The sequence below is a fragment of the Macaca thibetana genome, chromosome 3 (genome assembly GCF_024542745.1).
Source record: "Macaca thibetana thibetana isolate TM-01 chromosome 3, ASM2454274v1, whole genome shotgun sequence".
NCBI lineage: Eukaryota > Metazoa > Chordata > Mammalia > Primates > Cercopithecidae > Macaca > Macaca thibetana.
In genome coordinates, this window is record NC_065580.1 from 27062006 (window position 1) to 27085000 (window position 22995).

At 41.5% G+C, this 22995-nt stretch overlaps 2 protein-coding genes across 2 annotated transcripts in view; one reads left to right on the forward strand and one right to left on the reverse strand.

Moving 5' to 3' along the window:
* Positions 1–22995, forward strand: part of PODXL (podocalyxin like) — a 1065326-nt gene that overhangs the window by 515978 nt on the left and 526353 nt on the right. The window lies entirely within an intron of this gene.
* LOC126950803 (basic proline-rich protein-like) overlaps positions 1–22995 on the reverse strand; it is a gene marked incomplete at its 3' end in the record, with an annotated part of 538772 nt that overhangs the window by 513125 nt on the left and 2652 nt on the right. The window lies entirely within an intron of this gene.

Genomic DNA, 22995 nt, shown 5'->3' on the forward strand with positions numbered 1-22995 from the left:
ATAGATTAGGGTACATGCTTAATTTTACTTAGTTATTTTTTACTGATCGTGATATATGACTTTAAAGTCTGGAGGGTACTATTATGAATAATGCTTTCATGAGTGTATATATTTGGCATAATATTATTTACTCAAGAAATTTACTCAGAAGTAGAATTGCTAGATCAAAATATGCACATATTTTTTAAATTTCTGATTCATAGCATCAATATTTCAACTAATTCTCCAGAAAGGCTGTACCAATGCACCCTCAAAGCTGCAGAATGTGAGAATACTCTCACATCCATAACCTGCTAACACTGACTATAGTTAGTGGAGTTTTTAATCCCATATTTAAAAGTTTTATAGATGAATAACAATATTTTGGTTTAATGAGAACATCCTCCTCTACTCATGGAGTTGAACATTTTTCATAAACTAACTGTATTAAATTTCCTTTTAAATTGCCTGTTTATTTCCTTTGCTTTTTTCTATTAAAATAATTCATCTTTTATTTTAAAATTAATTTAGGAGCTCTTTTTATAGTAAATATATTCATCTTTTGTTTGATATGAATGTTACAAAAATGTTTTTCAGCTTATTATTTGCCTCTTTATTTGCTGATATTTTCACATATACAATGCATTAATGTCATCAAATTTATCATTTTCTTCATGGTTGATGCCTTTTGAATTATACTTACACAGTCATTCCACACCCTAAGATTATATAACAATTTTTATTTTAGGATATTTACATTGAAATCTTTAATTCATCTAGAATTTGTCATGATAAATTATCCAAAATAGAAATCTTATCATATATTAGAATCTTATATATATATTTGGGATTATTTCTGGGTGTTTATTGAAATTCATTGATCTGTTCAACTACTATGTTACTATTGCAATCCTCTAACTTTTATAATTGAATATGTTCTAACGTGGGACATTACATTTCAAGAACATTGACAAACCAGAAAGCACTCAAAAGTGGAACTAGAAAACCATTTCATGTAATAAATATTTTTAAAACTAAGAATGTTTAACTTTGAGAAGAGAGGACTCAATTCCTGTCAAAAGTAGGAATTCAATAAGTAACCTAAAGGGATACATCACAGCTATTTTTCAAATAGTTAAAGATCTGTTATATGGATTGGAATAGATCTGAGTGACTCTAGAGGATACAACTAGGGAAAATGGGTGGAAATTACTAGAGGAAAAATTTGGCTCATTAAAGAGCTTTTCTAACAACCACAGTTGTTTAGCAAGAAAACAGGCTGTCGTGAAGGAGGGTGGGGTAGGAGCAGGCTTCTCTTTGCTGGAAAAGTTAAAAAATAGGCAACTAATTTTTCAAGGATGCAATGAAGAGGACGTGCGCAACAAATAACGGACTAGGCTACTTGAGGGACATTCATACTCTAAAATCCTGGCATCTATGATCTTGCTATCCTAAAAAATCAGTGTCATAACTTCATTAACATCGAGCCCTAGCCAGTGAAGGGTCGGTATTGAGAGGTCCCTAAGGCAAAATAGCAGAGCCATTGGTTTCTGAAACTGTAGAAGCTGTGGTTCACTTTTCCTTTGCCTGTGAGGTAGTGGGTGCAGGGCTACAGCTGGAATGCAGGATATAAAGAAATAGAAATTTAATGGATGCCCACACAGCCCTCATTTTTGCTTAACCTTTTAGGTTTGACTCAGGGTGTCCTGTGGCACAAGGGTATATTTCCCCTAACAAACAAGAAAAAAAGTGGTCCAGGATCCTGGGTCTCATTTTCATCCTGCTTCTGCAGATGAAGCACTAAGCAAAGATATGCTCTGTCCCCTATTCACCTCCATAGGGTATGGAGAAGAGAATTTTCCTTTAATGCCTCAGTAAAATATTCCAAGGTCCTGAGAGCTATCCTATTTAAATGCAATGATTTTATCTATTATTTGTCCCATGACTTTTGGAGAGAAGGTGTTTCATTCTTGCTAAGAAGAGAGGAAGAGCTTTGAAGCAGTCGTCTTTGGGCTGGATTTCCTTGGGAATAAGCAGTGGCCAAGAACAGGACAGCAGAAGTATTGTCCTCCAGGGCTGAGGAACAGTGTGTCTAAGGACACTGGCTCAGTGAGTATCCAGCCACCTAAGCAGTCTGGCTACTGTCCTCTGAAAACCCACAGTTCTCATTTCATTAAAGGCATGGGTAGATGGAGAAAGCATCATAGTAGGTTACAATCTCCATAGTTCATCAGATGATTAGCTTTGCAGGACACAAATAAATATTTTGTGGACGTAAAATATGAGGCAGAGAGTGGACAGTACAAGATGTTACAAACTATTAAAATTGATATAATTAAGCATGAAAATATAAATGGAGAAGTACATGGGCCTTATAAACATAATATTGAATGAAAAAAGCCAGACACAAAAGAGCTCTGTATGAATCCATTTATATAAAATTTTAAGGCAAGCAAACTAATTTATGGGGATTTGAAGTCATGATAATGGTTATCTTTCAGGAAGGGCCAGTGGTAGTGCCTGGCGGGGGCCCCAGGGGCCTTGGGGATGCTGGCAATGTTATGTTCTTAATCTGAGTGCTGGTTGCTTGGGTGTACTCAGTATGTGAAAAATTCATTGAGTTATACATTATGGACTCTTTTCTGTACATGTTGTTTTTTAAAAAATTCAAAGCAAGAAGAGAATGGTAAGTTGGCACTTCTTGGCACCATTCCAAGGGCTCCCACGTGTTTGTGTCATTTAATTCTCCTAACATGTGAAGTAAGTGATGCTTTCTTCATTTTTTTTTTTTTCAGCAGGGGTTATGGTAGCACTGAGAGATTACAGAATAGGGTAGTAGCACATTGCTGACAAGTCTGAGCAAACCTGGGTCTTCCAGACTTAAATCCAAAGCTCAAGTTCTCACCAAATATTTACAATAGATGGAGCAAAGTTCTAACCCCAGAACCAAGGAGAGGAGAGTCAGCATTTAGACCCTTCTCTAGGATTTTAACTACAATCCATGATCCCAAGGAGACCTTGCGAGTCAGGAAAGAATCTGTGTTCCCAGGGTCGTGGTGGGTTCTATGCTACTTAGGGACCCCTTGTAGGCTCTCTGCAACATTCAAAATTCACTTTTGGGGTCTTCTGTCATCAGCCTCCAGGAACCACAGCTGAGTCACAATGTTTCACAGACTCCTCCCAAGGCCAAAGTAAGGGAAGAGAGATGGGGGAGAAAATGCAGGTGAACTGTTCCATTTCAGATACCTAATCAGATCAGTTAGGCAGAAACATGGGCCTCAGACAAAACTAAATTATGGCTTCTTCATTTCCCAGGGGAAAGTTCTTTGCCCCAGGCTTTAGGAAACTGTTCCAGCAGCTACTGATGTTGGTATATTCAGAAGGTATGACTTTCCTGGCCAGGGGCCATCTCCCTGTGCTCCTATAGCTCCAAAACCCTGAAGGTGCCATCAGGGCTCTCTCCCCTCAGCCTGACGGAGACATCGTTTCTGCACAGAACAGCAAGACTAGCCCTTGCTGCTCTTGTCACCTGGGCCCTGGTGTAGCACAGTTTGTGTTCTTCCTGGGAATATTTCATTTCAGGGACCATGTCCTGGGTTCACCATGCCCCTTTCACTGTCCTGGGAACATGGGAAGACTGCCTTTCCAAGCTTCTTTGGAATTAAGTTGGAGCCATATGACTAGTTCTGACCATTGGTCTATGAGGGAAATTAGGTGCATGTAACTTCTGGGCCAAATCATCAAGGAGAGACTGAGTTCTCCACATACTTAATTCCCTTTCTATAAAGATGTGGATGACACCTGTCCCAGAGGCTGGGCAAGGTTCAAGTGACCAGCATTCTCAAGTCACCTTACAGAAGGAAGTAGCCTTGGAAATGGGCAGTCGTTGACTTAGAGAAATAAACTGTTATGTGCAAACCACTGAGATTTTTTTCCCCACAACATAACTTAGTGCAATCTAATACAAAGTTCCCTTAACTTTGCTTATACCCTCTCTAGGAACCAGCCAAAAACTTGGGAAATAGACACCCTAAAGTCTTTCCCCTCTTTCCCATTTTTTTCTCTTAATATGTTTCTCTCCTACTCTACATAAATATCATCTGGAGATAGTTCCTGGGAAACAGTGTCATAAGCCCACCTGTTCAGGAAACTAATCAGATTTTAAGACTCAGTTCAACTGGCTAGTCTGGGTGGTGGTGATAGTGGTGTTGGCAGTGAGAGTGGTGGTGTGTATATGTGAGAAAGAGTATTTGTTTGTTATTTGGGAAATGCGGTGGTAATATTATAGCACTGGCTCACAAACCACTCTCAGGAATCTGATGTTGCCAGGTATGCCTGAGAATGAGCTATGTCAGAGGGAATCAACTTTTCCTTGGGGGCTGACTGGTTCTGTGGCTTTCTTTTGGGGACAGTCCTACCACAGAGATAAAAGACATGTTGGTTCCCTTCAACTTCCAGCTGTGAGAAAAAGAGGAGCATCAAGACTCTTCGCAAGTCTGATTTGAACATCCTCCAGTGGAAACTCTCTTAGCACTTCACTGACATTCTGAAAAATGTGCATGGATCCTATTCAAGTTCTCTTCTTAGTTTCTGGGCAAAGATAAATAAATAAATAAATAAATAAATAAATAAAAATAAATAAAATTTGGCAAATCTCTAGCTAGGTAGTCATACCAGCAGTGAGTGGGTTTCAAAGTCAAGAGAGGAAGAATGCCTGGCTCAACAGGTAGGGTGGGGCAAGGATAGATAGGATGCAAGAAAGTTGAAGCTCCCCAGAGTTTGAACCCAAGTCTATGTTGGCATATTCAGAATTTCTGGAAGAAAATTCTGAAAGGACAACAGATAATCACACCGTATTTTCTGTTCAGTCGTTTCTGAGGTCAAAGAAGAAGGCAGCATCCATAAAACAAATAAACTAAAATTACTGACAAAATTTGCTTTGGAAGCAGAAATTATTCACCATAATAATAATGCTTCACATTTTAAAATAGTTATCTGCCTTTCCTTCAAAGATTGTTCGCATGTCTTTATTATATCTTATCCTTACAGCTATGCTATCTGGTAGATATAGTAAAAATGAAGGGCAAAATAGGAACTAGTGTTTACCTGGTCTCTAATATTGCCAAGCACTGTGTACAGGACAAACAAGGTCATTTAAGCCTTACATACATTTTATGAGAAATATTATCTCTAGTTGTAAATTAAGAAATTAGGGCTCAGAAAGGATATCTCGTCCACTGTCACCTAAGTCGTCATGGCAATACTCAGATTCCAACTGTCATGGTTTTAATGTGTTCCCCAAAATGTAAGCATTCGATGGCTGGGCATGGTGACTCATGCCTGTAATCCCAGCACTTTGGGAGGCAGAGGGTGGATCACGAGGTCAGTCCAAGACCAGCCTGGCCAGCACGGTGAAACCCCATCTCTACCAAAAACACAAAAATTAGCTGGGTGTGGTGTCACACACCTGTAGTCTCAGCTACTCAGGTGGCTGGGGCAGGGGAATCGCTTGAACCCGGGAGGCGGAGGTTGCAGTGAGCTGAGATCATGCCACTGCGCTCCAGCCTGGCAACAGAGTGAGACTCTGCCATAGGAAAAAAAAAAAAAAAGTATGCATTTGAAACTTAATTCTGATACAACAGGGTTTAAGGTGGGGCCTAATGAGAAGCAATTAGGCCATGATGGCTCTGCTCACTTGAATAAATTAAAGCCGTTATTGTGGGAGTGTGGTCATTACCACAGGAGTGGGTTCCTTGCAAAAGGATGAGTTCCTCCCCATCATCAGGTGCCAGACTGTTGATGTTGGACTTACCAACCTCTAGAAATCTGAGCCAATAAATTTCTGTTCATTATAAATTACCTCATCTGTGGCATTCTGTTACAGCATCACAAAATGGACTAAGACATCCTGCCAAATATATATAACCTCAAAGCCCATTTTTTTTAATGGACAGTATTGTGTTCATTGACCAATGTTGTAGAACAAATCAGTGGTGGAATCAGGCCCAGGAACAGGTTCTGCTAAGAGCCTTGATACCTAATTCTGAACTCTACTGGGTAAGCCATTGTGCATAATAGCATCTTATTGTAAACAAAACATGCTTATTCACTGCCACCCAAATAAAATCCACAGTGCACAATAGTGGAGGGCAAGCACCTACCTGTCTCCCACTGTTTCCCCACCCTGCACCTACTCTAACGCCCAAGCAAGCTCCAAGGTACAAAGCAAAGATGTTTTAAGAGCAGGTACATCAAACTATGTTCCAGAACCCAGTTTTTAAGATAATACCAATGACACCCTCCTGTTTTACTATTTAAGTTCAGAAATGTTAGAATTAGAGAATAAACTTGCTATTTTAAGTTAAGGATTTTTTCCCTGATTATTTCCCAAGTTCATTTGAGATGGCTATGAAATGAGATAGTGTATGAAATAGGATAATGGAGGGGAAAAAAAGCACATACAAAAGGATCAGACAAATAGAGATTATCAAGCACTTGAAATGAGTTAATTATCACTGCTGAGACTAAAATTTAGCTGCATTTCCTAGCAGGTAATGCATAAAAAGGAAACACAGTTCTCATTATCTAATGATAATAATTTTTAAATAATTAATTAGCTTTTAAAATCATGTTATGAGTATCTCTTGGTGTGTGTGTGTGTGTGTGTGAGAGAGAGAGAGAGAGAGAGAGAGACTGATTTCAAGGAGAAATGTACCTTGAGCTTATTTATCTGTAAGAAACAATAGAAACTTTAGGTATTATTCTTTCTTCCCTCTCTCCTTCACTCTTTTCTTTCCTTACTTTCTTCCTCCTCCTTCTCCTGTTTCTTTGCTTTAAAAATATAGAAAAGTATGAAGAATAATAAATATTATGCACTCAACACCCCAAACTAATTTGTGCCTTATTTTGTAACATAAAATAAATAGAATCACTCTAGGTGAAATGGAAGCTTCTTCTCTTATCATTTTCAATTCCATTTTCTGTCCTCTCTTCCAAGGTACTATTACTATCATTAATTCAGTGTGCATTTTTAAAAAATCTTATTTTTGTATTATATAAAATACGATCCAAATATACATATAATATTATTCAATTGTGTGTTATTTGCATGAATGGGATAGTATTGAGCACAGCATCCTGCAACTTACATTTTTCACTCAGTATTATGCTTCTATTCATGCTGATACACACAGATCCAGTTAATTCATTTTACTTGCTGAATAATATTCAATTATATGACTATATCACAATTTATTTCATTATTTACTGGACATGTTTGTTTCTCATTTTTCAGCATTGCAATCAAATTTACTATGGATATTCTTGTATCTGGCAGTTTTGAACACATGTTAGGGAATATTCCTTAGCATTAATATCTGAACATGGAATCATATGTCTATTTTAAATTTCTTTAGATTGCAGACAACAGAATCCACTATAGCTTGTTTAAGAAAAAAAAAGGCTTAATGAAATGATCTTGGATGTTGATATGATTTGGCTGTGTTCCCACTCAAATCTCGTCTTGAATTACAGTTCCCATAATTCCCATGTGTCATGGGAGGGACCTGATGGAAGGAAGGTGAAAGGTACTTGAATCATGGGGGCAGTTTCCTCCATGCTATTCCCGTGATAGTGAATAAGTTCTCATGAGATCTGACAGCTTTACAAGGGGCTTTCCCCTTCACTCGGCTCTCATTTCTTCTCCTTCCTGCCACACTGTGAAGAAAAACATTGTATGTATGTACATTGATTGTATGTTTCCTGAAGCCTCCCTAGCCATGTTGAACTGTGTGCGTCAATTAAATCTCTTTCCTTTATAAATTACACAGTCTCAGGTATTTCCTTATAGTAGTGAGAGAACAGACTAATAAAGATGGCCTATAAAAATTCTGGGAAGACCAGAGAAGTAGGCTGGAACAACATTGCCAGGGATGTTCTTGATTAGAAAAATACTTCAATAAATGACAGGATTGTTCTCATAGAAACACCAAAGTTGCTGCTTAGAAACGAAGACTCTTTGGCCTGGACACCAGAAATTTGAGTTCTGCTGCCACAGAAAAACTGGATAACTTTCTTCCCTACCATTTTGTAATGCCTCCTTTATCAAATATCAAAGACTCATATATGCTTGGATCTGTGTTTTGACCCTCTATTATGTTCTACGGATCTAATTGTTTATTCCTACAGCAATACTACATTGATTTAATTATTATAGCTTAATAATATGCCTTTTATTCAGGAAGGCAAATCTCTCTTCTTTTTCAGAATTATTTTGACTGTTTGTACATTTATTTTACAATAATGAATTCTAAATTGAATTTTAGAATCAATTTGTCAAGTCTGAAGATTGTGTAGCAATTTTTAGTATATTGACATTGAATTTATAACCTAATTTTGGGAGAATTAATGTATTTATAATAAGATTTTCCCATCCACACACGTGGTCTAACCCTCCAGTTATTCAATTCTTATTACATTACTTAAATTCTTATACTTACTTTATTCTAATTATTCACAGGTAACATTTAGGAATTTTTTGGCTATTGTTAACACATCTCTTTTAATTTAAGCTTTCTAATATGGCTAATAGTGATGTGTGGCACATTATAAGTCTAGATATGTTGATCTTCTATCTCACAAAACTAAATTTTAAAAATGTTGATAGCTTTTCCACAAGTCATTTTTTAATTGAAAAGCAAGTATTATATAAGTAATAATTACAACTTTAGCTTTCTTTTTTTGTGTGTGTTTAATTGCATTTGTTAGAACCTTAAGCACAATGTTGACACATGGCATGACTGATAGTGGGCATTCTTGTCTTCTTTCTTCCTTTAAGTGAATGTTTTCAATATTTTATAATTAATTATAATATTTGCTATAAGTAATAGATGGCCATTATTAGGTTGAGGGCTTATTCTTAATTTGCTAAAAGGTTTTTTTATTATGAATGAGTATTGAGTTTTATCCAACCATTTTTCTGCATCTATTGAAATAATACATTTTTTTCTCATAATGTTTCTGAAGAAAATAGACTGTCATAGCCAGGATGGAATAATAGAATATTAGATTTTTAGCGCTGGAAGAATCCTGAAATATCATCCAGTGTTCTTAGTGGGGCACCATTGGCCTTTGGAGCTAGGAAGAGTATTGTTTATCCCACATAGTATACCAAGGCTAGCAAGCCTGGCTGCCACTCACTAAAAACCAGATGCACCCTTTAAGTCATCTGGAAATCAAGATGCCCCCACATATTTGCAAGGGTCCCCAGAAGGTGCCACCATGTCACTTTGACATCCCAAGGATCCACAGACAGTCTAGAAGCCTGCAGGGGCTTGTCCTCAACCCAGGAATTACTAAATTTTTCCTTTAGACTTCACTAAAGAGTTTTTATGATGCTACACTGCTGTGAAATCTTCACTCCCACACTTCTCATCTTTGTTGAAGGGTTAAGTTATTCCAGTTCGTTCTCATTTTCTTTTGTTCCTGCCCTAGGCAATCCTGCTGAGGATCTCTATTTTCCCTCATCATAAACAATCTGTCTCTTCTCCTCACTCCTGCTTCCTGTTCTCTGGAGAATGGTGCCTGACATGACACCAGACAGCCCACCAGGAGTCTTCTCTGATCTGCAGATCTTAGTAAGAGAAGGGGTGTGCAAACCAGGCTGGCTGGGGAAGTAGACCAAGTCATTCTCTCAGCAATGAGGACTGGCTAGAGACAGCCCAAGTCCAACATGGACTTCTTTTGGTACCTAAAGGAGGAACATTTGAATCACAGAAGCAAGCAACTAGAAGATAAGTTAGAAATCATTAATCCAACACTTCCTCAATATAAAATCTGGCATGACAATTTCCTAAGTTTCAACTAATTTTTTATAGTCATGAAATAAACAAGAATTGTCAGTGAAGAAGAGAGAAAAAATAGAGTTCATAAACTCCTTAAAAATTTACCCTGATAGACAGCGTGGCACAACAGATACTCTTCTCCTGCCACCTACTAGCTGTGTGACCTGGTACAAGTGGCCTAGCTTCCCTGAGCCTCATTCTACTCCTTTCTAAAATGAAGATGAGGAAAACCATGTGGTGAGGACAAAAACAACGTGCATATAGTAGGTGCTCAATAAATGATAGCTAGTGTTATCTTTCCTGGGAACTCAAGATCGTGTAGACAGCTCCTGTGTCTGCCATTTCTAGCCAGAGCTTTAGTAAGGACCAATCCTAGCAAGGATTACATTCCAGAATAAATCAAATTAGAACTTCAAAAAGTCTTGCATGGTCAGTGAGGCAGAAGGGAAAGCTATCATCAGTTTCTTTATTGAAGACCTCACAGGAGAGACTGCAGGAAATGTAATCCATCCATCCATCCATCCATCCATCCATCCATCCATCCATCCATCCATTCATTCATTCCAGGAAGGGAATGGAAGCAAGAATACACAAATGCCGAAGAGCTCTTGCATGTTAAAACCATGCCCTATCCCAAGCACAATGACAGGAAAGTCAGCAAATGAGAAATATGGCTAGTCTATTAACAAATTTAAAATTAGCAATTTTAAATTTGCAAATAAAAATAATGTCATTTTTCTGCCTAAGAATGAGTCAATGATTTTTAAAATGAGAGTTCTCCGTGTTTGTGAGGGTGTGGGAAATGATCACTCTCAGGATTGGAGGTGGGAATTCAAATTGATGAAGCCCTGTGGCTGGGCAGGAAAAGTGGGTGCAGGGGGGAGGGGATGGTACAGCAGGGGCTGCCTGGTCCCCAGTGCCTCTGGACTGGCTCCACCCAGGTCTATCTGCTCTGCCCCAAACAAATCCTCTCGACCCAGAAAAAATGTGCATTTGCTTTGACCTCACATTCTCATTTCTGGAGATTTATCCTTGAAAGTAACAATGGGGTATGCAAAACATATAGCTATAATGATGTTCTTCACAGCTCTGTTTGTAATATTTAAACACTGGCAGCCACCTAAATGACAGCAATGGGCGCTTGGCTGAGGTGGCTGCACAGCACGAAATCTCAGAGGCTCCAGAGCCAGAAACAGCAGGGTCAGGTTCAAATTCCAGCTCCTCTACTCACTGCCTGTGTGACCTTGAGCAAAACATTGCCTCCAAACCTGTTTTCTTACCTATAGAAAGTGGATGATAATAATAGTATTTACCTCATAGAAATGTGGCGAGGAATAAATTAGATGATGTGTGTAAAATGTAGCCCATAGGAAGTGTTTTATAAGTGTTTTCTATTATTAAATAAATTATGCTATAATCATGATGAAATTCATTACAAACATAAAAAGGATGCTGTAGAAAACCATCTAATGACACTGGGAAATGTTTATGGATATTGTTATGTGCAAGAAAGTCATATTACTGCAGGATATCCATTTTTGCTAAAAAAAATCTATTTTTCAGAGGGGAAAAAAGGTGAAATAATCTTTACATCAAAATGCTAACCATAGTTATTTCTGACTGATGGAGGTATAGGAGATTTTTGTTTTCTCATTTGGGTTTTTCTATATTTGCCAATTTATCCTTAAAAGTAGAGAGGTGGAAAGAGGGTGCCATCAATAACATGACTTTCCTTGCTGTCTAGGTTAATTATAATTGTTCATTATAAATATGCAACAATAATTGTTTTTATCTATAAAGATGCTGTAGAAAATGGAGATGGAGAATGGTGTCCTACAAAATTCCCAGCAAAGTGTCCCTGTTTTATCCTCTTCATGGAAGAAAATAGCCTAAGAAACTCCCCATTCTGAAGGACAGCAGGTTCCCTACCCTGTAAGACATCCTAGGGGACCTCACCTGAGTCTGTGGGTGCCACCTACAGCATGAATGTAGGCAAAGGAAAGAGAGTACAAGGGACTGGGGACCAAGGAGGCAGTGGCTCTCGGTGGTCCCCTTTCTTTACATATCCCATTCTACCTTCCTTCCCCTGGACCTTGTCTTCCTCTTTGGCTGCTGCTGTTTTTTGTTCAACTTGCCCAGGGTCCACCATTTCCCCACTGTGTAAAGTTTTGATATGCGCCTCATGACTATTGGATCTCTCCAGGCAGAACAAAGAGAATAGAATTCCCCCGGAGGCAACTTGGCCCCAGTTTATCATAAAGGAAGGTCCCAGGCAGGACTGGCAATTTGCTAGCCAGGCTCCTTCCAAGTCAGGCCAGACCAGGCGAGAGAGAGAGAGAGAGAGAGAGAGAGAGAGAGAGAGAGAGAGAGAGAAAAGGCAAAAAGAATAGTGGAGGCACGTCCTTTCCCTTGGGCAAAGGAAAAAGAACATGGGTCTGAGGACCCCTGAAATGAAGTCAAGTGGCCTTCTTTCTTCTCTCATCCCCCTCTAGATCCACCCTCTCATCCCCCAAGGAAATAATATTTTTCATGAGCACAGAGAGATGGGGACCAGTTACACATAAATGGCATGCAGTAGTAGTTTTCGGGGTTTGGTTGCTTTAGTCCAGAAGCCATGGGTGGGCGAAGAGTTCTCGTCATTTCCATGGACCCCATCATTGTTACTTAGCATTTATATTGCATGGCTACAACCACAGGGTGCCTCCCAATCACATTTAAAAATTATTTGTGGAGCCAGCTACCTGCAATTACTCCTCAGCCTATTCCTGGGTATTTGCATACTCCAGGATGGCTTTCTGAGGAAGATTTTCTAGGTGATTAACCCCTGACTCAATGATGTTCCTAAAGAACTGTGATTTGGAGTGATGCCAAGAGATTAATAGGAAGCCTCTCTCCCGTCTATAAAACAAAAAATAGTGATATTTGCTAACTTGCCAAAACCACAAGACTACAGGTAATAAATGAATGAGATTATCTGAGGAAGACTTGAAAGCCTCCTAAAGACAGGTATTTGAAAGCACAGAGAGGTTTTAGGCCCAGTTCCATCGGATTACAAAGCAGTGCTCTTGTAGACGCACAGTACCACCTTGGGAATAAATGTGGTTTCCAGAGTGAGCCTGCTGACAGGTCCTAGGGGACTCCTGCTGGCATGACTGCATTGTGGCCACAGCCTTGATTTTTTCAGCTTTGAACACTTTGAAAGGACAAAGTGTCCCTTCCTGTTCCATCTCTACTCAAGACTGTCGATTCTCACCTGCTCAATCCTGGTCATTTCTCAGTTTTAGGGAAAAGAGTCACAAGGGATGTTGTTTGTGAATAAAAGTGGGAAAGAGAAAAGGTATTCAGCAGAGCTACATGGGGGCCAAAGGCAGCCCTTCCCTGGTGTGAGGAGCCTGTCACTCTTCCCTCCTTGGCCCCGCCTGCTTTCTAGCATTGGCTGGAATGTGAAGCAGACATTAAGCATCCCACTTATAAAAGATTCTTTCCTCTCAGTGGGAGATGCGTCTTTTGTTCCCTAAGAGTGTAAAGCATTTTGGACTCATTCAGGACTCTGAATGGCCCTACCTGGGGCACCTCAGGAGTGAGTCATAAGCTGTGTTTGACTAATTGAGTTAGGACCTGTCAGTCATCAGTTATGCTAGAAATACACTGTGAGCTGGATGAAGCTTCCTTGGAAAATAACGGGCTATGCAAAGTGGATGCAGAGCATTGAGACAGAAGAGATAAAGAAAGGTGCAGGCAGAGTGGCAGGGGCATATGTGGTCTCTAGGGAGGCAGACACACCCACCCATTGTCACAAGGCACTCTCTCACTCCCGCTCTCTCTTGCTCTCTCTCTCTCTCTCTCCTTGTACCAGATTTTTCAGAAATCAGGCCAAAGCTATTTTAAACATTGTGATTACGGTAAGAGAATGAGCATGGGTAATGCACTTGAGAGTGGGTGCAGGACAGGTGGATGGGTGGAGACCCATGCTGGTCAATTTTGATTCAAGGTGCTGAGAAATATGATGGTAGAACAAGCCCCCATTCCTCAGGGCCCCCATAATAGATTCCCTATTGCCAGAGAGGAATTTCCCATCATCCTCCCCTTCTCTTGTCAACGGCTGGCACTGTCTGTGCTAGAAGGCAGGCTGACAAGGTTAAGAGGAGAGAAGATCTGATATGCTATCATGCTTCCCAGGTCCGTGACAGGCAGACTTGTGTGGAGTGGGCCCATGGTTTTCCTCTGCTTCCCTTTCCAAATAACCCCCCAGTGTGCCTCAGACAGTTCTGCCAATCAGAGAGAGATAAGAAGGTGACTCCGAGTCCTCTTCCCAGAGCCTAAGCCTCAAAGGCAATTATTTATGGGAGCCCTTGGGTGTCTGTCAACCTCCAGTCTAGGGCTTGCAGTAGAACCACATGGAAGCTGCCACTGCAGCATGGAATGCACTCTGCACAGCCAGGTGGGGTTGGGGTAGCTCTTACACATACCCTCTGCACCATGTCAGTCACATCAACCCCATCATTGACAAGGCATGGCCATCAAAAGGGTCATGTCCGTCGCTGAAACTGCTGCATGTGAGTCTGTGGATGGGGGGCTCTTGATCTCCTCAAGCTAAAGGGTCCACACTGCCACTCCCACCCCAGATCATCTGGACCAGTGCTACTCAATGTGCGTATCCGGACCCATATGCAAATTGCTTGTTACTGGTCCACAGCGAGGTCAGTGCTGAAATTGAGAGTAAGCATTCTGAAACTTTTATAGTAATCTAACAGGGTAATCTAACGTGTTTATCCTAATAATAAAAAAGGGGATTTGCATGTTTATATTTGTTGTTTTATTTCCCCACAAATACATTCTAAAGAATACATTTTTAATAAAAATACGTAATTAAAATATTCTGTAACACATAAACAGATATTTTATTTTAAAAGTCATTCAACAACCAATTGCAAAAGAAAAGCTCTGTTCCGTCATCCAAGACAGTTTGAGAAGCACAGATCTAGTTGCAATCCACTGCTCCAAGAATTGGCATCTAAGACACCAGGCTGTGGACTAGTTGTTTTTTTCATAGGCATCCTGAGAAACAGCAAGAGTCAGAGGCAGAAGAGAGAGAGAGAGAAGAGGGAAAGGAGAAAGAGCGAGGCAGGCTGATGGACAGAGAAAAAGTACCTCCTTCCGGTATAGCCTCTTTCACCTGAAACTGGAAATTCCACACTCCAATACAGTAATACTAAATCTAGTCCTTTCTGACATCCTTTCCTAAGATTATGGTTATGGGGCAAGTCAAAATGAAGGCAGTACACTGACAACACATCCTCTCTGGGTGGCTGCCCACCTAGAACAACACAGAGCAGAGCACAGCCGTGCCCAACACTGAAAACACATCCTCATGGACAGCCACTCTCCTGGCACAGCCTGACTGCCCCAGCACCCTTTCTCCTCCACGCTTCTAGTCTAGATGTTCTCGCTTCTTTAAGAATTTAAAAACAGACCATAACCCAAACCTCTGCTATAATTCCCACTGAGCAAGACGTCCTGCAGAAATTTTTCAGCTCAGGCAGGATACCCAGTGATTAAGAACAAGGGCATCACAGTCAAACATACTCGAGCTTGAGTTCTGGCTCCTGTTCTCCCTGCCTAGGTGACTTTGGGCACACCACTGACTTCATTAAAGTTTCAGTGTCTGCATCTAAGAGAGATAACAATGCCTAATATTTACTGAGTATTATACTATATGCTTGATATTGGCTATCTGCTTTATCTGGAAAATCTCAAATACTTTTATGAGATAGATACTTCTATCCCCATTTTTCAGGTGAGGAAACCGAGGCTTTGAGAGGGTAAGAGCTTGCCAAGTTTACACAGTGAGTAAAAATCAGGACTCATTATTATGCACTCTGCTTCCCAGCGCTGTTTAATTAATATAAGATACCACCATACTATCTAATTCACAGGATGGCTGTGAAGATAAGATAATGCACTTATCACAATGCTTTGCTAGATGTTCATTGCTATGGCTTTTGACATTCTTTTCCTAGGGCTATCTTGGGGCCTCTGAATGTCCCTCAGCTTCAAGGCTACAACCTAGGGCAGTAAAAGCTTGGCAGGCTCCAGAAGGAACTGAGCCAGGGTTTCCTTGGCAAGTGGCCCAGCCTGCACATCCTTCAATAGTCCAGGGTCTCCTACAAGTATGCCAACATCAAATCACAGGCTCAGAAGCAAATCTCAATAGTTACTCAATTTCAGGCTCTAAAGCTCTTTTCGTCTTGTACTTTTAACATCAGCTAAAAAGTTCTCCCAGGTTCCCTGCTTCTGGATCCTTCCATTGAATCTTTTTAAATGCTAAGCCCCTCTCTACAGAATATCGTTAAATGTCAACTATGAAAAGAGGGGAGTAGAGCCAAAGGGTAGGGAAGAAATCTGGGGAGATTGCCTGACTCTCAGTATGTATTTATTCCCACTTGGTGAGTCAGTGTTTGAGCCAGAACTCTCCCCTGGGCTTCCCAAGGAGGATTTTTCAATGCTAGGCGATGGAAAGGCTGAATACCAACTTCTTCCCAGCCATGCCCTTGAAAACCCTTGGAAACCTCAGACCTTGCTAATAGGTTCAGGGCCGACTCTATGTTGATCAAGGTGACCTTGTTTCTCTAATCCGTACACTACACAGCAGAGTAAGTATTATTATTCTCATTTTAGAGATAAGGAAACTGAGGCTAGAGGCGTTAAGTCACTGGTCTAGGGCCATACGGCCAATGAGCCAGAACTTGAGCCAGGTCTATTCAGCACTGGTGTCTGAGCTCTTTCTCTCTAAAGGCCCGGTGATTTCTCCTACTGGGACAGGACCCTAGACCTCTAATAGGACTGAGATGCTTTTCCTCCATCCCTCTTCCCTGGTCACCTGGACCAGCATATCATCATATGGTCTTCATGAATTCTAACTTCTACACACCACCCTATCAGAGTGGAAGTGGGCTCCTTATACAATTTCTTTCTTTTTTTTTTTTTTTGAGACGGAGTCTTGCTCTGTCACTCAGGCTGGAGTGCAATGGTGCTATATGGGCTCACTGCAACCTCCGCCTCCCAGGTTCAAGCGATTCTTTTGCCTCAGACTCCTGAGCAGCCAGGATTACAGGCACCCACCACCACCATGCCCAGCTAATTTTTGTATTTTTTAATACAGGCAGGGTTTCGCCATGTTGTTCAGGCTAGTCTCAAACTCCTAGCCTCAGATGATCCACCCACCTCAGCCTCCCAAAGTCCTGGGATTACATGCATAAGCCACCGCACCTGGCCACAATTTCCCCTTTCAATTTCATTTATTTTATTTCTAAGGTGGTTATATGGAGAGGAAAAGAATCTCATTCACTAGGCTGATGCAGCGTGATTGGAGCCCTTGTTTATGAGGTTCTTAGCAGTTTCCCAATTTATGAGAGGGACTCAAAACCTGTTGGAGGTACCCTCAGCATAACTTTGTTCTAGGTTTATAGGTCTTGAGAGACACTGAGTGGGAAAAAGTCATATCCCTTGTCTCTCAGGGGTTGGTGAAAGGAACATGGTGATGAGATGAGACACAGTCAGTCCAAGTCTCCAGGTAATTGTTTTCCATGTCAGTGATGGCACAATGACTCACGGTGCCACCTGCATCAGAATCTCCTTGAGGGCTTGCTAAAGCAGACTCTGGGGCCACAGCCCACCTCTAAATCACAATGCGATCTGCAACGGAGTTCAGGAAAAGTCCTAGGTTCCATGTGATTCTGATTGGGAAAGTTGTCCAAGCTCTTGTGCTTTATTTCTCTTATATTGTAAAATATGAATAATAATAGTACCTAGCTCCTAAGATGCTGAAAAGAGACAGAAAGAAAGCGCTTGTCTGTGGGAGTGAAAGTGTTCTAAGCATCCCTGCTTCAGAGCCCTCCAATCCAAAGTTTCACTATAGTGCCTAGATATGGTAAGTATTTAAGAAATGACTTGGTTTGCTATTGCAAGCTGGAAAAATGGAAAAAACTCACTGACGATGTCATTAGTGAAGGAGAGTGAGTAGAGGGTCAAAGTCTTTCTAACTCTAAGCAATCAGTCAACAAACATATAGCGAGCATCCAGTACAAGCCCAACGTCACGGAGCAACCAAAGTTCTTACCTGTAGCATCTTAATTCAGAGTAGAGGAGATGAGAAAAAAAAATCACGCAAGGTTAAAGAAAATAAGAATTAACTAAAGAACAAGACAATCATTAAAAGATGCCCCATGTTCATTTATTCATTCAGCATATATATTCATTAATTTCCTATTGTGTGCCATGGACTTTACTAGAAACTGAAGATACAAAGTTGAATACATGGTCTCTCCCTCAAGATATTTAAAGTCTAGAGAAAGAGACAGATGAGCAAATCAATGTTCATGATTAATTTACTTTCTTCTGGCCATGAGTATTGACAAAGGATAAGTTTCACAGTATTTGAAATACTTCCTTCAGAGCCTAAGAGATCAGCTCTAATACTTTAAGCAGGAAGGCATTCGAAGTCTGGTTCCTGGTCTCAGAGAATTTAGAGCTCCAGATTCAAAGTCTAGAGATGAATATACTAAGTAGATCACTATCAAAGTAGTAACAGCAGACAGTTTTGAAATCTTATCTAAAGGTACCTACGAAGTCTGAAAACACAAGTAAATCTGCTCTAAATTGTTTACCACAATCCATGGGAGGGGGAAATAGGGAAAAGACCCAACCCACCTTTAATAACCCCAATAAAGCAGGAAGGTAGAGATGAGAGAATCAAATCACATCCCTGCTTTCTGCAAAGCTCATTGCCTTGGTTCCTTGATGAGAGGAATAGCACCTGTTTATTCACTGCTATAGAGCCAGCACCTAGCAGACTGCCTGGTTTGGCGGCCAGAGTCACTGGTGTCTAATCAATAATTGCTGAATTAATCAATGAAAGAATTGATGATGCAGTTGTTCAGACCAGAGAGGACAAAATACTCAGTATGTAGCCAACCATCAGACCAGTGAATTTGTGGCAGACAGCTCTTTTTAGATCTCTGTCTTCTCTGAGCTCTAGACTTGTGTATCCAACTGTCTATTTGTCAACTCCTCTCAGCTGCTGCAAAGTCACCTCAAACTCAGAAGGGATGGACTCATGATCATTCCTTGTACATGCTTTCCTAGGGCCGCACAGCTCCATGAATGCCACCAACTTCGCGCCGTGACAGAAGCCAGAAACCAAGGGCACAGGACTTCACAGCCCTCTCCCTGTTCCTTCTCACTCTTCCATCCCTTGGTGCTATCCATTCACATCCTAAAATTTCCTTAAATCCGCCCCTGGCATTGTTCTAATCCCTGCTAGTATCTTTCTCCTGGGCTAATTCCATCGTCTCCCACTCATCTATCTTCATCCTCTCTCCCTAGCATCTCTCTACCTTGCCTTTGCCTCTACCTGCATCACTCCTTATTTCCATCTTCACATTGCTAACACTTTCTCATCCATCAGATCGCAGAGAAACCTGCCCTCATCTTCTTGACTAGGGCAAAGCTGTCTGTGATAAGTTCTAGCTAACTTCACCTTCATGACATTAGTCACAGCTGCAGTTTTACAGTCCCCTATATAGTGGCCCGTGGCTGGCTTCCTAACCCAGAATGGCCAGCTACATCCATGCATCTAGTAGCAAGGAGGATGGTAGAAGGATTAGTTAGGAATTCAGCTTAAGCAACAGTGTTTGGGGCAGGAAAGAGAAAGAAAACAATCATTTTGTGCTGCGAAAGTCTTCAGGGTTAGGAAAGGAGTGAGCCCCAGGCCCCTGGTTTGCTTGACTCATGGGAGGTGCCTAGACTCAGAAGCTGCCAGCACCCAGTTAACTACCATCAGTGAGCAAAGCAGGTGCAGGCAAAATGAGAGGGGCACACTGGAAAGCTCATGCCTGCCTGAAAGGCAGCTCCAGCTGACTGCTGCCTTGTGGGAACATCAGGCCCGTATGGTCAGGTCCGGATTTATTTTTTCAAAAGTCTGAAATCAAAATTCTTGGTTATATCTCCTGAATTTTAAATGCTGGCAAATAATTCAAAATTTAAAAAAAAAAAAAAAAGTGACAGTCAAAATGTATCTATGGCTCCAGTTTCTGTATGCAGACTTCAGTTTGCCATCTCTACATTAAATTATTTCTCTATTTTTCCTACCCCAGCTCTACACAGCCTTATAATCAATTCCTCTTCTGCCCCTCCGAGGGCTTCACATAAACCAGACCTGCTCTGGCTGCTGGTTTGCAGTGCGTTAAGCTCCTTAACTCATTTCTCAGTGGATTCATCCCGACTTGTCCCTCTCTTCCCAGCCCTCTCTGCTGCAAATTTCATGCTAGACTCCTTACCAGATTATAATGATCTCTTAGGTCTAGTCATCACTTATCCACAAATGTCTTTTTCTTTAAAACAACTTCTTAAAAGAGCCTTAGCAGTGGGTTCTCTGAAGGGCCAGAGCCTATCCTGCATCTCCACTCTGCCCCCACCTCCTCCATCATCATCTTTCTCTACCCTCAGTCCTCTTCTGGGCACTCTCTAAACCCAGAAACCCAGGTCGCTGAGGAACACAGTTTGAAAACTGCTGTCCCAATCATCCACCCAAAGATTAGCGCTTGAAAATAGCTGTCGAAGACCAGACCAGTGGGCCAGGTGAGGTGGCTCACACCTGTAATCCAGGCCAGAGCGGGAGGATGGCTTGATGCTAGAAGTTTGAGACCAGCCTACACAACGTAGTGACACTCTGTCTCTCCAAAAAAAAAAAAAAAAAAAAAAAAAAAAAGTCAGTTGTAGCAGTGTGCAGTCCCAGCTACTTGAGAGACTGAGGCAGGAGGATTGTTTGAGCCCAGGAGTTTGAGGTTGCAGTGAGCCATGATTGTACCACTGCACTCTAGCTTGGGAGGCAGAGCAAGACCCTGTCTCTAAAAAAATAACGAAATAAAATTAAATTAAAATTTTGAAAAATTTAAAAGGACAGGCCACTAGAAACAACACTCCTTACAACGTGAAATCAGATATCTTCAAATACCACCAAACAGCCCATCCTGTAAATCCAACAGGAGGGATGCCACCGCTTAGAATAGAGGTCAGTAGAGCCCTAAATGGGAGTCTTGGCCAGACACAGATGGTGCCCACTCATGGAGATGGGAGCCAGCAAAAGAGAAAAGGGAGAGGCTCTACCCTGCCTGGTATCTGGATGTCAACCCCTACAGGTGTTAAATTGCCCCTTCCGCGCAGCCTAAGCCCTCCTTTTTCCTCCTCTACTCCTCATCTCTGAGGATGGCACCACTTGGTCACCATGTCTGACGTGTGACACACTACACTGAAACAGTCAGTCCCCAAGTCTGTGGTTCTCATTGCTTGGTATCCTTGAAATCCATCACCTTTTCTCCATCCTCACTGACAATCTTAGCCCAGGTGTGTCCCATGCCACAGCCACACAGGACTGCTGGTGTTTCCTCACAGCATGTGCAAGCTCCCTTTCACTTCATGTCATCACAGATACTATTGCAACTGCCTCCAAAGTCCCCTTCCTCCTGTCTTCATCAGCTTGGTAACTCTTCCTGGTCCTTCGAGTTTAGCTAAAGGGTCTGATTCTACAGAAAGTCTTTCCTAACTTCCCATACCAACTCTTCTTTTCCCTGCTTCCTTCACTACACTTTTGGACACTTATCAGATTCCTTATCCCATGACCCTGCAATATCTTCTGTCTCCGTGCATCTTCTACACTATACTGTGAGCAACTCTAAGGCAGGGACCAATTCTCTGACTCAAACTGGAAGCCCAGTGCCTCGCATAGAGTAGGTGCTTGCTGTAAGTGTGTTGACTGAATGACTGAAGTGTTCTAACCTTCGCTTGCACTGAGGGTCCGCAGATTTCAAACAGTCCCTTTCTCAGCACACATGGCTTATTTTTAGCATTAGTGGTTTATCTCCCAGTGAAATTTGGTGCCAGCTGTGGTCACCTGTTTGATTGCTCTCTGAGCTCTGCCTTTAACTAGAAATTAATTTGGATTACTTAAGCTTTCCTTGCCCAGCGGAGAAACTCCGGCTGGGTAAATCCAAAGCTGCTGGCAATTTTTCCTTTTCTGTTTAATCTCCTTCTCTCATGCACTAACTCTAATTTTGTGCTTTCTGGCTTTCTCCCCCTCAGTGCCCATTTTTAATCTGTCACATCTGACCCTTCACAGATGTTAACTCACCTCAGCTCTTTCACTTTCTCATCTGTTCATTCACTTCAGGGAAACTGAGGCTAGCCTTGCCAAGGGACCCAGCCACATCACTCAGGTAGTCTGGGGCAACTCTGACAATGGGAACCAGAAGTAAGAAATCCTAAACCCCAGTCTGTCCCCAGCCAGATGCTGAGGAGGGTCAGGAATTTTAAAGGCCAACTCTTTGCCCAGACGTTCTGACCATCGGCAATGCAGGCACAGAACATGGCAGAGCAGATGGGAATGGGCACAGAACCTGGCCCCCACACCAAGCTCTCTTTTTGGCAAGACTATGTCCGTTCCTAGCCAGGGTCCCCTAATGCCCTCTGCCTAATCAGGGACTGCTTTCACTCTCCAGCAGGCCAGAGAAGACTATTGTGCCCACTGTCTGAGAGCCAAAACAGAATTTATTCCAGTCATGAATGCCTACTTCTCTCCCACCTCCCCACCACATCAGCCTTCTGTCCTGCTCTCTTGGCAACAGACTGTCCACACCCCACACTGTCTCCAAAATAAGACTGGCTAGTCTCTATTGAGAAAGGGAGGGCTGGAGTGGGGGCACCTACTGATCCCACAGAGGACTAAGAGCTGGCACTTTAGGAAAACCAGAGACAAAATGTCTGGTGAGTTCTCAGGGCCCTGGACAGGGCAGTTGGGCCTTTATGAGGAATCACTGATTTCGATTTCTCTAAAGACAGCCTTAAGATAGTAAATTAAATATCAGCAATTTTCTTATCATCATGAACCTGAATCTGCTATATTTTAAATTTCTACCCATTGGCTTTAATTTTGTAGAATGTTAACCCATCTTAATTTGGATGCTATAATCCTTAAGTGCATCTAAGAAAGCATTTAAAAAAATCATCTACTTCAGATGGTTGACTTATCTTGGACTTTTGTGGAGCTGTGCTTGCCTATCTGTGCACCATACGTGTCTTCAAATCTGGATAGAAACTTTCTCCTTGATTTGTATTCTTT